This window comes from Gossypium arboreum, chromosome 1 (assembly GCF_025698485.1).
Source record: "Gossypium arboreum isolate Shixiya-1 chromosome 1, ASM2569848v2, whole genome shotgun sequence".
Taxonomy (NCBI): domain Eukaryota; kingdom Viridiplantae; phylum Streptophyta; class Magnoliopsida; order Malvales; family Malvaceae; genus Gossypium; species Gossypium arboreum.
In genome coordinates this window covers 38,120,217-38,132,316 of record NC_069070.1, presented here as the reverse complement: position 1 = coordinate 38,132,316, position 12,100 = coordinate 38,120,217, and the positions used below count along the sequence as shown (strand labels likewise).

Below are 12,100 nucleotides of genomic sequence, written 5' to 3'. Positions count from 1 at the left end.
CATATCAGCATTAAAAGAGATGGCCCCACTGAAGATGGTAGGGGGTGATGGATTCCCTGCTCTATTTTTCAAAAATTTTGGCATATCATTGGTAAAGAAGTAGGGGAGTTCTGTCTTTACATTCTCAATGAAAGGGAGTCTTAGAAAGGTATTAACTCTACACTTATTATGTTAATTCTAAAAACTTCTAGACTAGGTGATTTAAGAGATTTTAGACCTATTAGCCTTTGTTTTGTTTTATACAAGTTTATATCAAAAGTGGTGGCTAATCATTTTCGAAAAGTGCTTGATGTATGCATTGATAAAGCACAAAGTGTTTTTGTACTAGGAAGAATGATTATTGATAATGTTCTCATTGCTTATGAGATTTTGCATGTGCTAAAGCAAAAGAGAGTGGGGAAAGCAGGTTCGTTTGCACTTAAGCTCAACATGAACAAGGCATATGACAGAGTGGAACAGGGATTTATATAAGAAATGATGGTAAGAATGGGCTTTGATGTGAGATGGATTAATCTCATAATGAGACGAATTAATTTCATTTCTTACTTGGTTTGTTTAAATGGAGAAATAGGGGATAAGTTCAAATAGAATAGAGGGCTAAGACAAGCCGACCCTTTTAGCCTCTATTTATTTTTAATTTGTAGGGAGGGACTCTCAGCATTAATGAGAATGGCGAGTAAGGAAAGAAAAATAAAAGAAGTGAAGGTAAGTAGAAGGGGCCCATAGATAACTCATATGATGTTTGCAGATGATTGTATTTTGTTCAGAGAGGATACAATGCGATGGGCAAATGAGTTGAAAGGTATTTTGGAGAACTACAAGTTCATGTTGGGGCAGAAGGTTAAATTGGACAAATCCACTTTATTTTTTAGTTCTAATAGTTCGATACGAGATAGAGAATTGATTTCACGAGCATTGCGAGTAAGATGTTTGTAGGAACCAAAAAAGTATCTGGGTTTACTGAATGTGGTAAAAAAATAAAAGAGGAGGATTTTTTAGGGTTTAAAGGATAGGATGGAAGAACGTGTTAATAACTGGTGCGTTAAGGCATTGTCGTAGGGTGGGAAAGAGGTATTTATTAAAAGTGTGTTACAAGCAATCCCAACCTATGCTATGTTGTGCTTTTTTTACCAAATTCTTTATGCTGAGAAATGGAGTAGATTATTTGCAAGTTTTGGTCGCAAAAATAGGAGGGGAAGCGGGGAATGCATTGGTGAAATTAGAGGAAATTATGTGCATTAAAGGAGGATGGTAGGATGGGTTTTTGAAGTTTGACCAAGTTTAATGTGGCCCTTCTCACAAAATAGGGCTGGTGATTATTGGAGTATCCTGATTCTTTATTAATGAAGACATTAAAGGCTAAATATTATCCTAATACAGATTTTATGCAAGCAAAGTTAGGAAACTACCCTTTGTATACCTGGCGAAGCATTTGGGAAACGAGGAAAGTCTTACAAGATGGTATGGCTTGGAGAGTTGGGAGTAGTGAAAACATCTCAATTTGGCAGGATGTTTGGGTTCTTAGATTGGAAAACCAAAGAGTTCAAGAGTCAGCCAGTGATTATAGTGTTACAAAAGTGGCGGACTTGATTGGTTTAAATTTAAGACAATGGAAAGAGGAAGTAATTACCAGACTCTTTAGTAACAAAGAGGCAGAGGCAATCCTGGATATTCCTTTGGCAAAAGACCCATAGGAGGATAGAAAGGTTTGGAATGGAGAACTTATGGGGGAATACACGGTAAAGAGCGGTTAGACTTATTGACGAAAAATAAAAAACCAAAAATGGCTAACAATAACGAAAAAAGCTGATATTATTACAACAACCATTGGAATATAGATCTATCAGACAAAATTAAAATTACAAACTGGAGAATATACAACAATTATATTCCTACATTTGGAAACCCATACAACAGAAAAACCAGTAACTCGGCGCTGTGTCCAAGATGCAGGGAGGGAACAGAGACTTTGCAGCATGCATTTAGGGACTGTAATGCAATAAAAGAGGTATGGTTAGAACTCAAGTTTAGGATGCAGGGAACAACATTAAATGAGACTTTACAGGAATGGATAAGGGGTCAACTTACTAGAAGTAGTGGCTAGTAGAAAAAACTTTTATTTGCAACTATATGGGCTATTTGGATGGGACGAAATAGAGTGTTGCACGAAAAAAAATACAAGAATTGGCCACAGAGACAGTATGCTTTATAAGGAAATATATAAAGGAGTGGTCAGTAGTAAAGAACAACATACCAGGGAAGATTAATAACAGTGAACGCTGGAAACCATCGGACTAGAGTATAACCAAAATAAACTTTGATGGGGCTTACAACAAACAAAGGAAGAAGTCAGGAACGTGTATAATCTGTAGGAACTCAAAAGGAGAAAACTTGGGTGTCAAAATGATAGTTAATGAGAGAGTACTTACACTTTTCACGGTAGATGAAATAGCCTATCTACAAGCAGTTCAAGCAGGGTTAAAAATGTGACTCCGACGGGTAGTCTTTGAAGGAGCTGCACTCAATGTTATTTGACAAGTAAAGGCATTAAAAGAGGATCAATCCGGACTATGTTCATACATAGAAGATAGAAAAAAATTAAACAGAGGATTGAAGAGTGTTCATTTCAGAAAATATCTAGATCTAGTAACGGGGTTGCTCAGAGTCTAAAGAATATAACTTGAGACACTGACTACCGAGGAAAGCCAGGAGTCTGGTAGCATCGGAAAGAGACGAGAGGAATGATGGACATGGGGAACAGTTGAGAAAATGAAGCACTAATAAGCAATTGAAGGAAATTTTCGCAAATAAAGGCAGAAGTAGAAGGAGAAATGAGGGGAACAGGGCATATGAAAAGACAAAAGAGGGGTCTGGTAGAAATTTTCTAGAGACGGTGCAGGTAATCAATGGGAAAGCCTCAAAAATGATAAAGAGTAGTTAAATATTTTGAAAGTGATGGAGGCTATCTCATTTAACAATGCTGGGCATTTGGGGTATTGAGATGGGGCCTGGCGGGCTTAGGAAAGTGTAGATTTCGGATAGGTTTAGGTATATGTTTTAGTAGGAATTGTGAGTCCAATTTGTAGGTTTAGGTTATTTTTTCTCTTTTGCTTTTGTAATGAGCTTCGGGGCTAATGCCTTTTGTAATGAGTTTTTTTTTTTAAGATTTCAGCTGATTTATTTAAAATAATACCCTAGATAGGACCCTTGAGCTACCCAATACTCTCAAAAAATTTTAAAATTAGAATAGAAAATTAAATCCAGCCCAAACACTAGAATGCTTCAACAAGCAAAGAAATTAAGAGTTTCTAGATAATCTCAAAACCTAATCCACCTGTAAACAACACAGTCAGGGAAAAACCTTTCATTTCCTAATTGAGCTCCAAACAGAGCATTTCAGATGACTTTGCTTTCCTTCCATTTACGATTCTGAGTTTCTAATCCGGAGCCTTTACCCATCGTTGACCAACTTCTACCATCGTCTTTGCAAATTCCGGCTATCATTCATTAGGATAATCTCTATTCTCTGTTTAAACCCTTCAGTTGCTAACTGGTGCGCCACTCCATTGGCTGACCTCTATGCATGCATAAAGGTGCAAAATTGGAAATCCTTGCTTAAATTTTTCATATTGTCGATATAAAGCTAAAATCTCAGATTTGTCTATCTTATTTTTTCTTACCTTTTTTTATCACAGTTAGGGAATCTCTTCCAACTTCTAGCCTTTTGATATTCAGATCTAAAAAAAAATTCATTGCCATGGTACAAGCCACTTCAACAGCAAACGTTGAAGGTATGTTCTCATGAAACTTATGACACGTTTGGTTCGCTAGAATGGAATAGGGTTATAATGAAATGGAGCTTTAATGAAATAAAACTATAATGGAATAGAGCTATAATCAGTAATTCAATTGTTTGGTTGAATGTAATGGAATAGGACTATAATAATATTCTTGTATTTAGTTGAATGGAATAGATTTGTAATAGCATAAAGAAAAAACTAAAATGACCATAGTATCCTTAACATGATTTTTTAGGTAGATGATTATTGTTATTAAATTTTAATAACATTATTATTAAATATAAGTTAATAAAATAAATAATTTAATCATAATTTAATATAATTATTATTAAAAATAATATATAACATAATAACATTCTTAATATAATTATTTTTATATTAAATTATATTAAAATATTTAAAATATTTTATATACTACCTTTTAAAACAATACACTATTATTTGAATTGGAAAAAATGTTTTTTGTTAAAATATCTTTGCACTACATTTTATTTTTCTTTTTCCAACTAAAAGAGATGAAAATGTTTGTTTGTCTACATTATAGAATTGGAAAAGGTGATGTTAATGAGACATCTTTGCATTAATGATTGCTTTAAAGGAAATGATTAAACAAATTATACCAAATGATATAACCCCTAAAGGCCTAAGGTTTGGCTTCTCTTCATTTCTTTTAAACAAAAGGTCCATTAGAAAATGAAAACCCTATTCTATTCTCAGTCTCCTGGCTCTCATTTCCTGAAGATCAAACTCCATCTTTATCTCTTTTGCTTCAATCCATTCATTACTCCAACCCCAAACACTAAAATACACATGCCACTGTGAAAACTGTTAAAGAATAAAGAAAAAAAGAACAATTACTCATTAAAAGCTTCAGTGATGAATTTAAACCTTGGAATTTGGATGCCAATTGTGGAGTATTAGATACTTGTGATCCACTTCAAAAGTTCTAAGAGAAAAAGTGATTCACATAACTTTTAACAGGGGACAATCAATTTACCATTGAAAAGATGCATAAAAGATTAAAAATTACAACCATGAGCAATTTGCAGCTAGTTATATAAATATGTTGGACAGGGATGTAAGATAATATGTATTGGAAACAATAAGAAAAATAAATAAAAAGAGCAAGCTAAATACAGGCCATACCTAACTAATCTCTAGCTTTTTCTTTGTCCTATACATGGAGATTTAAGGAAAAAAAACACACTTTTTCTTACACAAGAAAATACACTCCAAAAGGACAACACAAGATATGTCATCTTAACTCTCTTTTAATTGTTTTCGCAATTAATTGTTTTGAAGCCTTCTATGGGTCTTTAAACTTTTTTGCAATATCAACGGCCTCTTGATTATTCATCACCTAGATTAAGCATATGGAAAAGGAAAAATAAATCCTATAAAACTATTTCCAACTCAATAAGGAGACATCAAAGTAAAGTGTTTTACCTTCCAAAGACCATCACTTTAAGAATTAAAATATCTGTTTTGTTATCTATGTTGGTCCATTGAATTTGGGGATCTGACCGTAGATGGGATTTAAGGTTCTTATCACCGGAAGCACGTGAAATTGCCAGTTCTCCATTAACTTTAGGAATATCTCCTGATAGCATGCACAAACAACAAATTTAACAATCTTATCATCATAGCAAATTAGAAATGTAGGGTCTACTTTATGCAAGGAATATGATGCATATAAGTCAACCAATTATGTAACACCCCTTACCCATGTCGGACACCGGGATAGGATACGAGGCGTTACTGGACTTAAACGCAATCAATCATGCAATCCCGGCCATAAAATTTCATTCATATTTCGAAATATTCAATCATATGTACATAGTCCCTTATTTGGGTCTACCAAACTAAAATAATACTTTAGAAGGGGTTCGGGACTAAACCGAGAACCTCCGAAAGTTTTACATTACTTAGAAAATTTTTCATGTTTTGGAGAGTCACATGCCCGTGTGGGTAGGCCGTCTGGCTCTAGACACGTCCGTGTCCTCAGCCCGTGTAACTCTTTGTTTATGATGTCAGCAAACAAATAAGGGTCACACGGCCAAGTCACATGCCCGTGTGCTAGACCGTGTCTTTCACACGGCTGAGACACACGGCCGTGTCTCTGCCCGTGTGGCCAGCACATAGGCTATTTTCCATGCCTTTTTGTCACCCTTTACATGCAAACACACAAACATGGATCCAGAAGCATTCAATATCCTCAATTATGATACAGACATTTCATTTACTTATCAACATACATGTGTTACACATTCTCACATTAAATCAAGTCTAGAAACACCATATCTTATTCATTTAGCTTTATCAAATACCTTACCACTTATAACTTTATACCATAGTTATCTTCATGTCTATTTAAGTCCAACTTATCATCAAGCATAACCTTCTAGCCAGGTCATTACTTTATATAGTGTCCACTTTTCACATGCACAAAATAGTATGCTTGACTAAGACATTCTACACCAATTCCATATTCAATTTAACATTATTACTATTTCTCACTTTATACCATTGTACCATGGTTACTAAACTATCCATCAAACATCCATGTTCAAGGCATTATCATTTTATTTGTACATTACACATTTAAGTCATGGTCATGACCACCTTAATTGGTCATAAAACATGCATTCAACACACATGACATATTACCAACCATGCATGGCAAACAAGCATATTCACATCACAATTATTAGGCACAACATGAATAGCTAGATTTACAAGTCGTAATCAATAGCTCAATATAGGCCAATACATTTGGCCAAATTATAATAACACATGTTATAAAACTAGGTCCCTATACATGCCACTCACTTGATATTTCTAACTTATGTATAAATACTCCAAAGGTATTGGCTGGATAGTGTGATGCTTCCTCCGACGATCTCTAACCCCGAGCCGACCTGAGAACACTAAGGAATGGAAAAGAGGGAGTACGCTTTACGCTTAGTAAGCTCACATGAAAAATAATAAGCAATGTATTAACATGCTATTTTCAAATTCTTTCTATTTACTCAAAGTCCAGTCAAGCTGTTTTCTCGAGTCGCAGTGATTAAATTATTTATATCTAGAGCTACGGAACTCCAAATTAAGATCTGTTATTTTTTTCTAAAACTAGACTCACATATCTTCTTACCATAAAATTTTCAGAATTTTTGTTCTAGCTAGTAAGTACATTTTATTATTCAAAGTCTCCCCTATTTCTCTATTCGACAGTTCGGACTCCTCTGCACAAAAAATTAATTATCTCTTCATACAAGATTTGAATAATGTTATTGTTTATTTTTTTTTTGAAAATAGAGATTTTAAGCATATAAATTATAACCCATAATTATTTTTTTACAATTTGTAATGATTTTCCCAAATCAGAACAGGAGATTTCAAAATCATTCTAAGTCTGTCTCACAAAAATTCAAATATCTCATAATATGAAATTCTTTTGATTACACCGTTTCCTTTATATGAAAATAGACTCAATAAGATTTTATTTAATATCTTATTCAACTTAGAATTCGATTTCCTCCATTTTTGGTGATTTTTCAAAGTCACACAACTGCTGCTCTCCAAAACTGTTTTATTACTAAATTTCACTCTTTCATGTTTTCTTTGTAGTAACTTCCATCATAACACTTACTCCATATCAATCTTACCAAAGTTCAATCACATATTGAGCACGTTGCTCATAAGTTTACACACGCAAACCTTCACTTATTCATTACATAGCCATGTTCATATGTATTTTCACTTAGTAAATTTCCCGTTGAACTCATCGGAATAATAATAGATACCTGGTGGCCTGTACAAATTACCACCCTTGTAACTGAAGCTCTCTGGTACCCATAGTAGCCTACACTTAGTACTACACTTGCGACCTAGCAATCTGATACACGTAGTAGCCTGCACTTAGTACTACACACGTGATCGAAGCTATCGGGTATGCATAGTAGCCTGCACTTAGTAGTACACATGTGACCTAACAATTTGGTACACGTAGTAGCCTGCACTTAGTAGTACACACGTGTCCTAAAACCGTCTTAAACACATAGTAGCTTGCACATAGTACTACACGTGTGTTCTCACAACAGATCATTCGTATCTTTTCTATTCCGAAGGTCCAACTAGGAAATTCTTCACTTTTCAACATTTTACTAATTCATTCTTAGTCAATTTTGATTCGTAATTTACATCAAATGATCATTCTATAGGCAGCTACATCTCATTTAATAACAAAAGATAATAACATAAAAAAAAAGAATTGATATATTATTTACATACAAACTTACTTGTTTCAAAGAAATATCATGTTTCATCAAATTTCCATTATATTCAATCATCCAATCACATGTTATCGACATTTGAGCAATTGATTACTTCATAGGTACATCACGTTCCCATACACAATATCATTAACATATAAATCAATACAACCATAGAAAAATAGATTTCAAGTGTAACAACAATAACATGAATATCATGCTTATTTAATCACATGAACTTACTTGTCAAAATCTCGTCGGGTACAACTGTGTAGCAATTCACACAACTCATGTAATAGTAATTTAACATTCATTACATTTTCCACATCATATTCATCATCCATAAATTCTTCTAATATATTAAATCATACATTTTATGCCATAATAATAGATAATTACAACTCAAGCATGATATTGCATTATTATTACGATATGAACTTACCTCGGGACCAAAATATCAAAAAGGAACCTAACCGTCGATTTTCTATTTTTCACCCGATCTAGGTCCAATCCTCGTTTTCCTTGATCTATAATATCACATTTGGTCTAATTATTACTCACATTATTTAATGTGATCCAAAAATAATATTTTGAAAAAATTACATTTTTGCCCTTAAACTTTATCGAAATTACACTTTTACCCCTAGGCTCGTAAAGAATTTTTATTCAATTTTCTCACTCTATAGGCCTAGCCAAGCAATTTCCATAACTATAGAAAACTACAATTCCCATCAAAAAACCCTTTTATACCACTTTTACAACTTTTACAAAAAGGTCCTTTCGGACGTTTTCATCGAAAATCGCTTAGTAAAAGTCGTTTATTTAACACCCAACACTGATTTTCTACCATTAGACATCAAAATGCATGCATGTCACACATGGGTCAATTTTTAAACATGAACTCTAGCTCAAATTAATGGTAGAAATAGATAGATATTGTTACAGGGATTGCAATAACATAAAAATCATTAAAAACGGGGCTAGAACGGACTTACAATCGAGCTTGGAAGATTGAAAAACCCTAGCCATGGTTTCTCCATGCAAGTTCGGCCAAGGGGTTGAAGATGGACAAAAATTGGCTTTCAAATTTTGTTTTTAATTCATTTTAATAACTAAATAACCAAAATACCCTTAATGAAAAACTTTGGAAACATGCCTAACCATGTCCATTTTTGTCCACCAACTTAACCAATGGTCTAAGTACCATATAAGTACCTCTAATTTAAATTTTCATAACAATTGGACACCTCTAGCATGTAGAACTCAACTTTTGCACTTTTTACAATTTAGTCATTTTGACTAAATTGAGTGCCCAAACGTCAAAATTTTCAAACGAAATTTTAATGAAATCATTCCTTGAAATTGTAGACCATAAAAATATAATAAAAATAAAAATTTTCCTCATCGGATTTGTGGTCCCGAAACCACTGTTCTGACTAGGCCCAAAATTGGGATGTTACATTTCTCCCTCTTTTAAGGATTTTCGTCCTTGAAAATCTTACCAGAAAAGTGGTTTTGGTTTTTCACTTATTTTCCTCAATCCTATAATCAATGTCAACGAACTTTCACTCAAGCTGAGCTTTGACTACCTATCTCTTAAATTCCACGTACAAGAATCATGAGTGGTTTTCACTTTACAACATTTTCGTTGAAACTTTATCTCTATTAGAAAGTTCATGTATTCAAAAGTGCAATCCATACCATCATGTTACATATACATTCATACTTGAATCTTTTTCGAATTTGAATAGTGAAACTAGCTAGTTCATCCTAGCCTTATACTCTCTATAATTTCACACGGTTCGATTATTTGTCAATTCAACTCTTGGTTACCTTTCATTTCAAAGCCTCCTTTGGCTTTCCCAAGAAATCACGATATGAAACCCGGATCTCAATCCGATTAGTGGAGACTAGTATTCCAAGAAATCCATCAATCATAAAGACACGAAATTCCTCAAACCTGATGAGCGAAAATTCAGTACATACCATCATGATTTACATATCTCGTCAAATATTTAACAATAAGATAGATGTCATTTTTTTCTCTTTCAAAGACAGGGATGATCCTGATAGGCCTTGAGGATAATCCTTTCTCATTTTCCATTCTAATATCAATACTAGCAAAGATAACTCTAGTAGAACCTAATGATTGGCTTTAACCCCATTAACATTTCAAATATTTTTACACAAAGATCATACAATAACCATCTCATCATCTTTTAATACCCAAGTCATTTGCACTATAGCAAACTCAGGTCTTTCTATGATATCAGATACTTTAAGCTATCACTTGTCTTGTTGTCTTAAAACACATCTCTATTCAAACAACAATACATCACTAAAAATTAGGAAGTCTTTGCTCAACACAGACTAGACTAGTTCAAAGGTTTTAATTAACAATGTTCTCATCTTTCCAAACTTTGCCAATCATGCATTAAGCCATTAATTTCACAAAACGAAAATTTTACTACTTAAGCTTTTGCCAATGTTAAATCCTTATACGGAAATTTAGATACATCTAAATACTAAGATCACCATATTACCATAATCAAATTAGAAACATAATCATGCTTGATATATATATCACAAACTAAAGATCATATTTTAGATATAAGCCATGCTCGAAAAGTTACGAGATAAAGATAAACAGAAACTCAAGATAAAGAAACCCAATACAGAGAAATCCAGAATATAGAAATCCAAATCACGATATTGTCTCGAATGACCGAGAACAAAGTTCATAAGAAAGTATGAAAGACCTTAATAGTTCCTCAGAGAAAAAAAATCCAGAAAGACATCATTCCAACTCACTGAAAAAGAATACGACCATAACGATATACTTCTCATGTATATATATAATCATAAAGAGCAATAATTTGTAGAGACAGAATCATGGCACCATCTACAATTTCACATCAATTCCCAATAGATAGAATGCAACAGAATACCAGAAAGAAGATAGAATCATGTAGATCATAACCCAAATCAAATTGACAATGTCTTTGTCTAACATTAAGATCAGAAAACATTCTCATAATATCAAAATTCATTAGAAAATATATAGTCTCAATAACCCTTCTGCAGACAAATGATCTCATACTATATTTCAAGAGAGGCAGTCATAATCTGCTCACTGTAATTACCATACGCCGACATCTCATATTTCAAATATTATTTCCTGACATCTTTTCAGAATAGATTGATTTCCAAAGTTAACCTTTTTACTAACTGTGATATTGCAAAAATTAAATAATCTTTCAGTCAATCCGATATCTTTCTAACTCTATCTGTACTTATCAACCCATTCTCAATCATTAATCATGCTTATAACCATTCTATCACTGAATTCTTTACTTTTTCATCCAGAAACTTGTTTATCACAAATCTCGGGAAATTCCATCATAAAACATCACTTTCGTAAGGGGAAGGGAGTCATGGGGCCTTTGACTCGACTCTCATATACATATACATGTAACACAATTTTCATCATCATAGCAACATCATCACAAACATGTCATTCATTTCGGGTAAACTAACTTTCATATTGAATGTACGCCCACTTTCCAGTCATCTCATTTTAACAAGTATACTCATGCATGCATTCCATGTTTTCTGGGTAACTTTACTTATCTATTCATTTAATCATACAAGTCATGCACATGATATCATACAAGGGCCAACAACATGGTTAAGTTTATCACAATCTATACTTTTACCTTGTACCATCATTTAGACATATCATTACAATCATATAAATCAGTCCAAGCAATTTAACACATTTACTCAAGCTATATGAGCTTGCCTGTGACAGCCTTAAAACGACCCTAGTCGGAATGTGGTTTCGAGACCACAAAACCGAGGCATAAAAATAATTTAATATTTATTTTATTTCCTATAATGTGTGTTAACTCATGTGTGACATTTTTGATGTTTTGATTTAGAGCTATAAATGTGAATTTCACTAGAAAGGACCTAGTAGTAAACTTTGAAAGTATGATGGGAAATGTGTGATGACTAATTAAAGCATGC

The 12,100-nt window shown here is 33.4% G+C and overlaps 1 long non-coding RNA gene across 5 annotated transcripts; it reads right to left on the bottom strand.

Moving 5' to 3' along the window:
* Positions 1 to 1,788: 1,788 nt before the first annotated feature.
* On the bottom strand, positions 1,789 to 2,899 carry LOC108463501 (uncharacterized). Of its 5 annotated transcripts, none has more exons than XR_008287223.1 (4): positions 2,681 to 2,894; positions 2,430 to 2,515; positions 2,255 to 2,326; positions 1,789 to 1,989 (listed from the first exon to the last, which is right to left on the bottom strand). It is a non-coding gene; the product is annotated as an uncharacterized LOC108463501 (long non-coding RNA). The 5 variants fall into 5 exon arrangements; XR_008287224.1 differs by having other exon boundaries at positions 2,697 to 2,894; XR_008287222.1 differs by having other exon boundaries at positions 2,255 to 2,515; positions 2,697 to 2,899.
* Between the last annotated feature and the right edge of the window lie 9,201 nt (positions 2,900 to 12,100).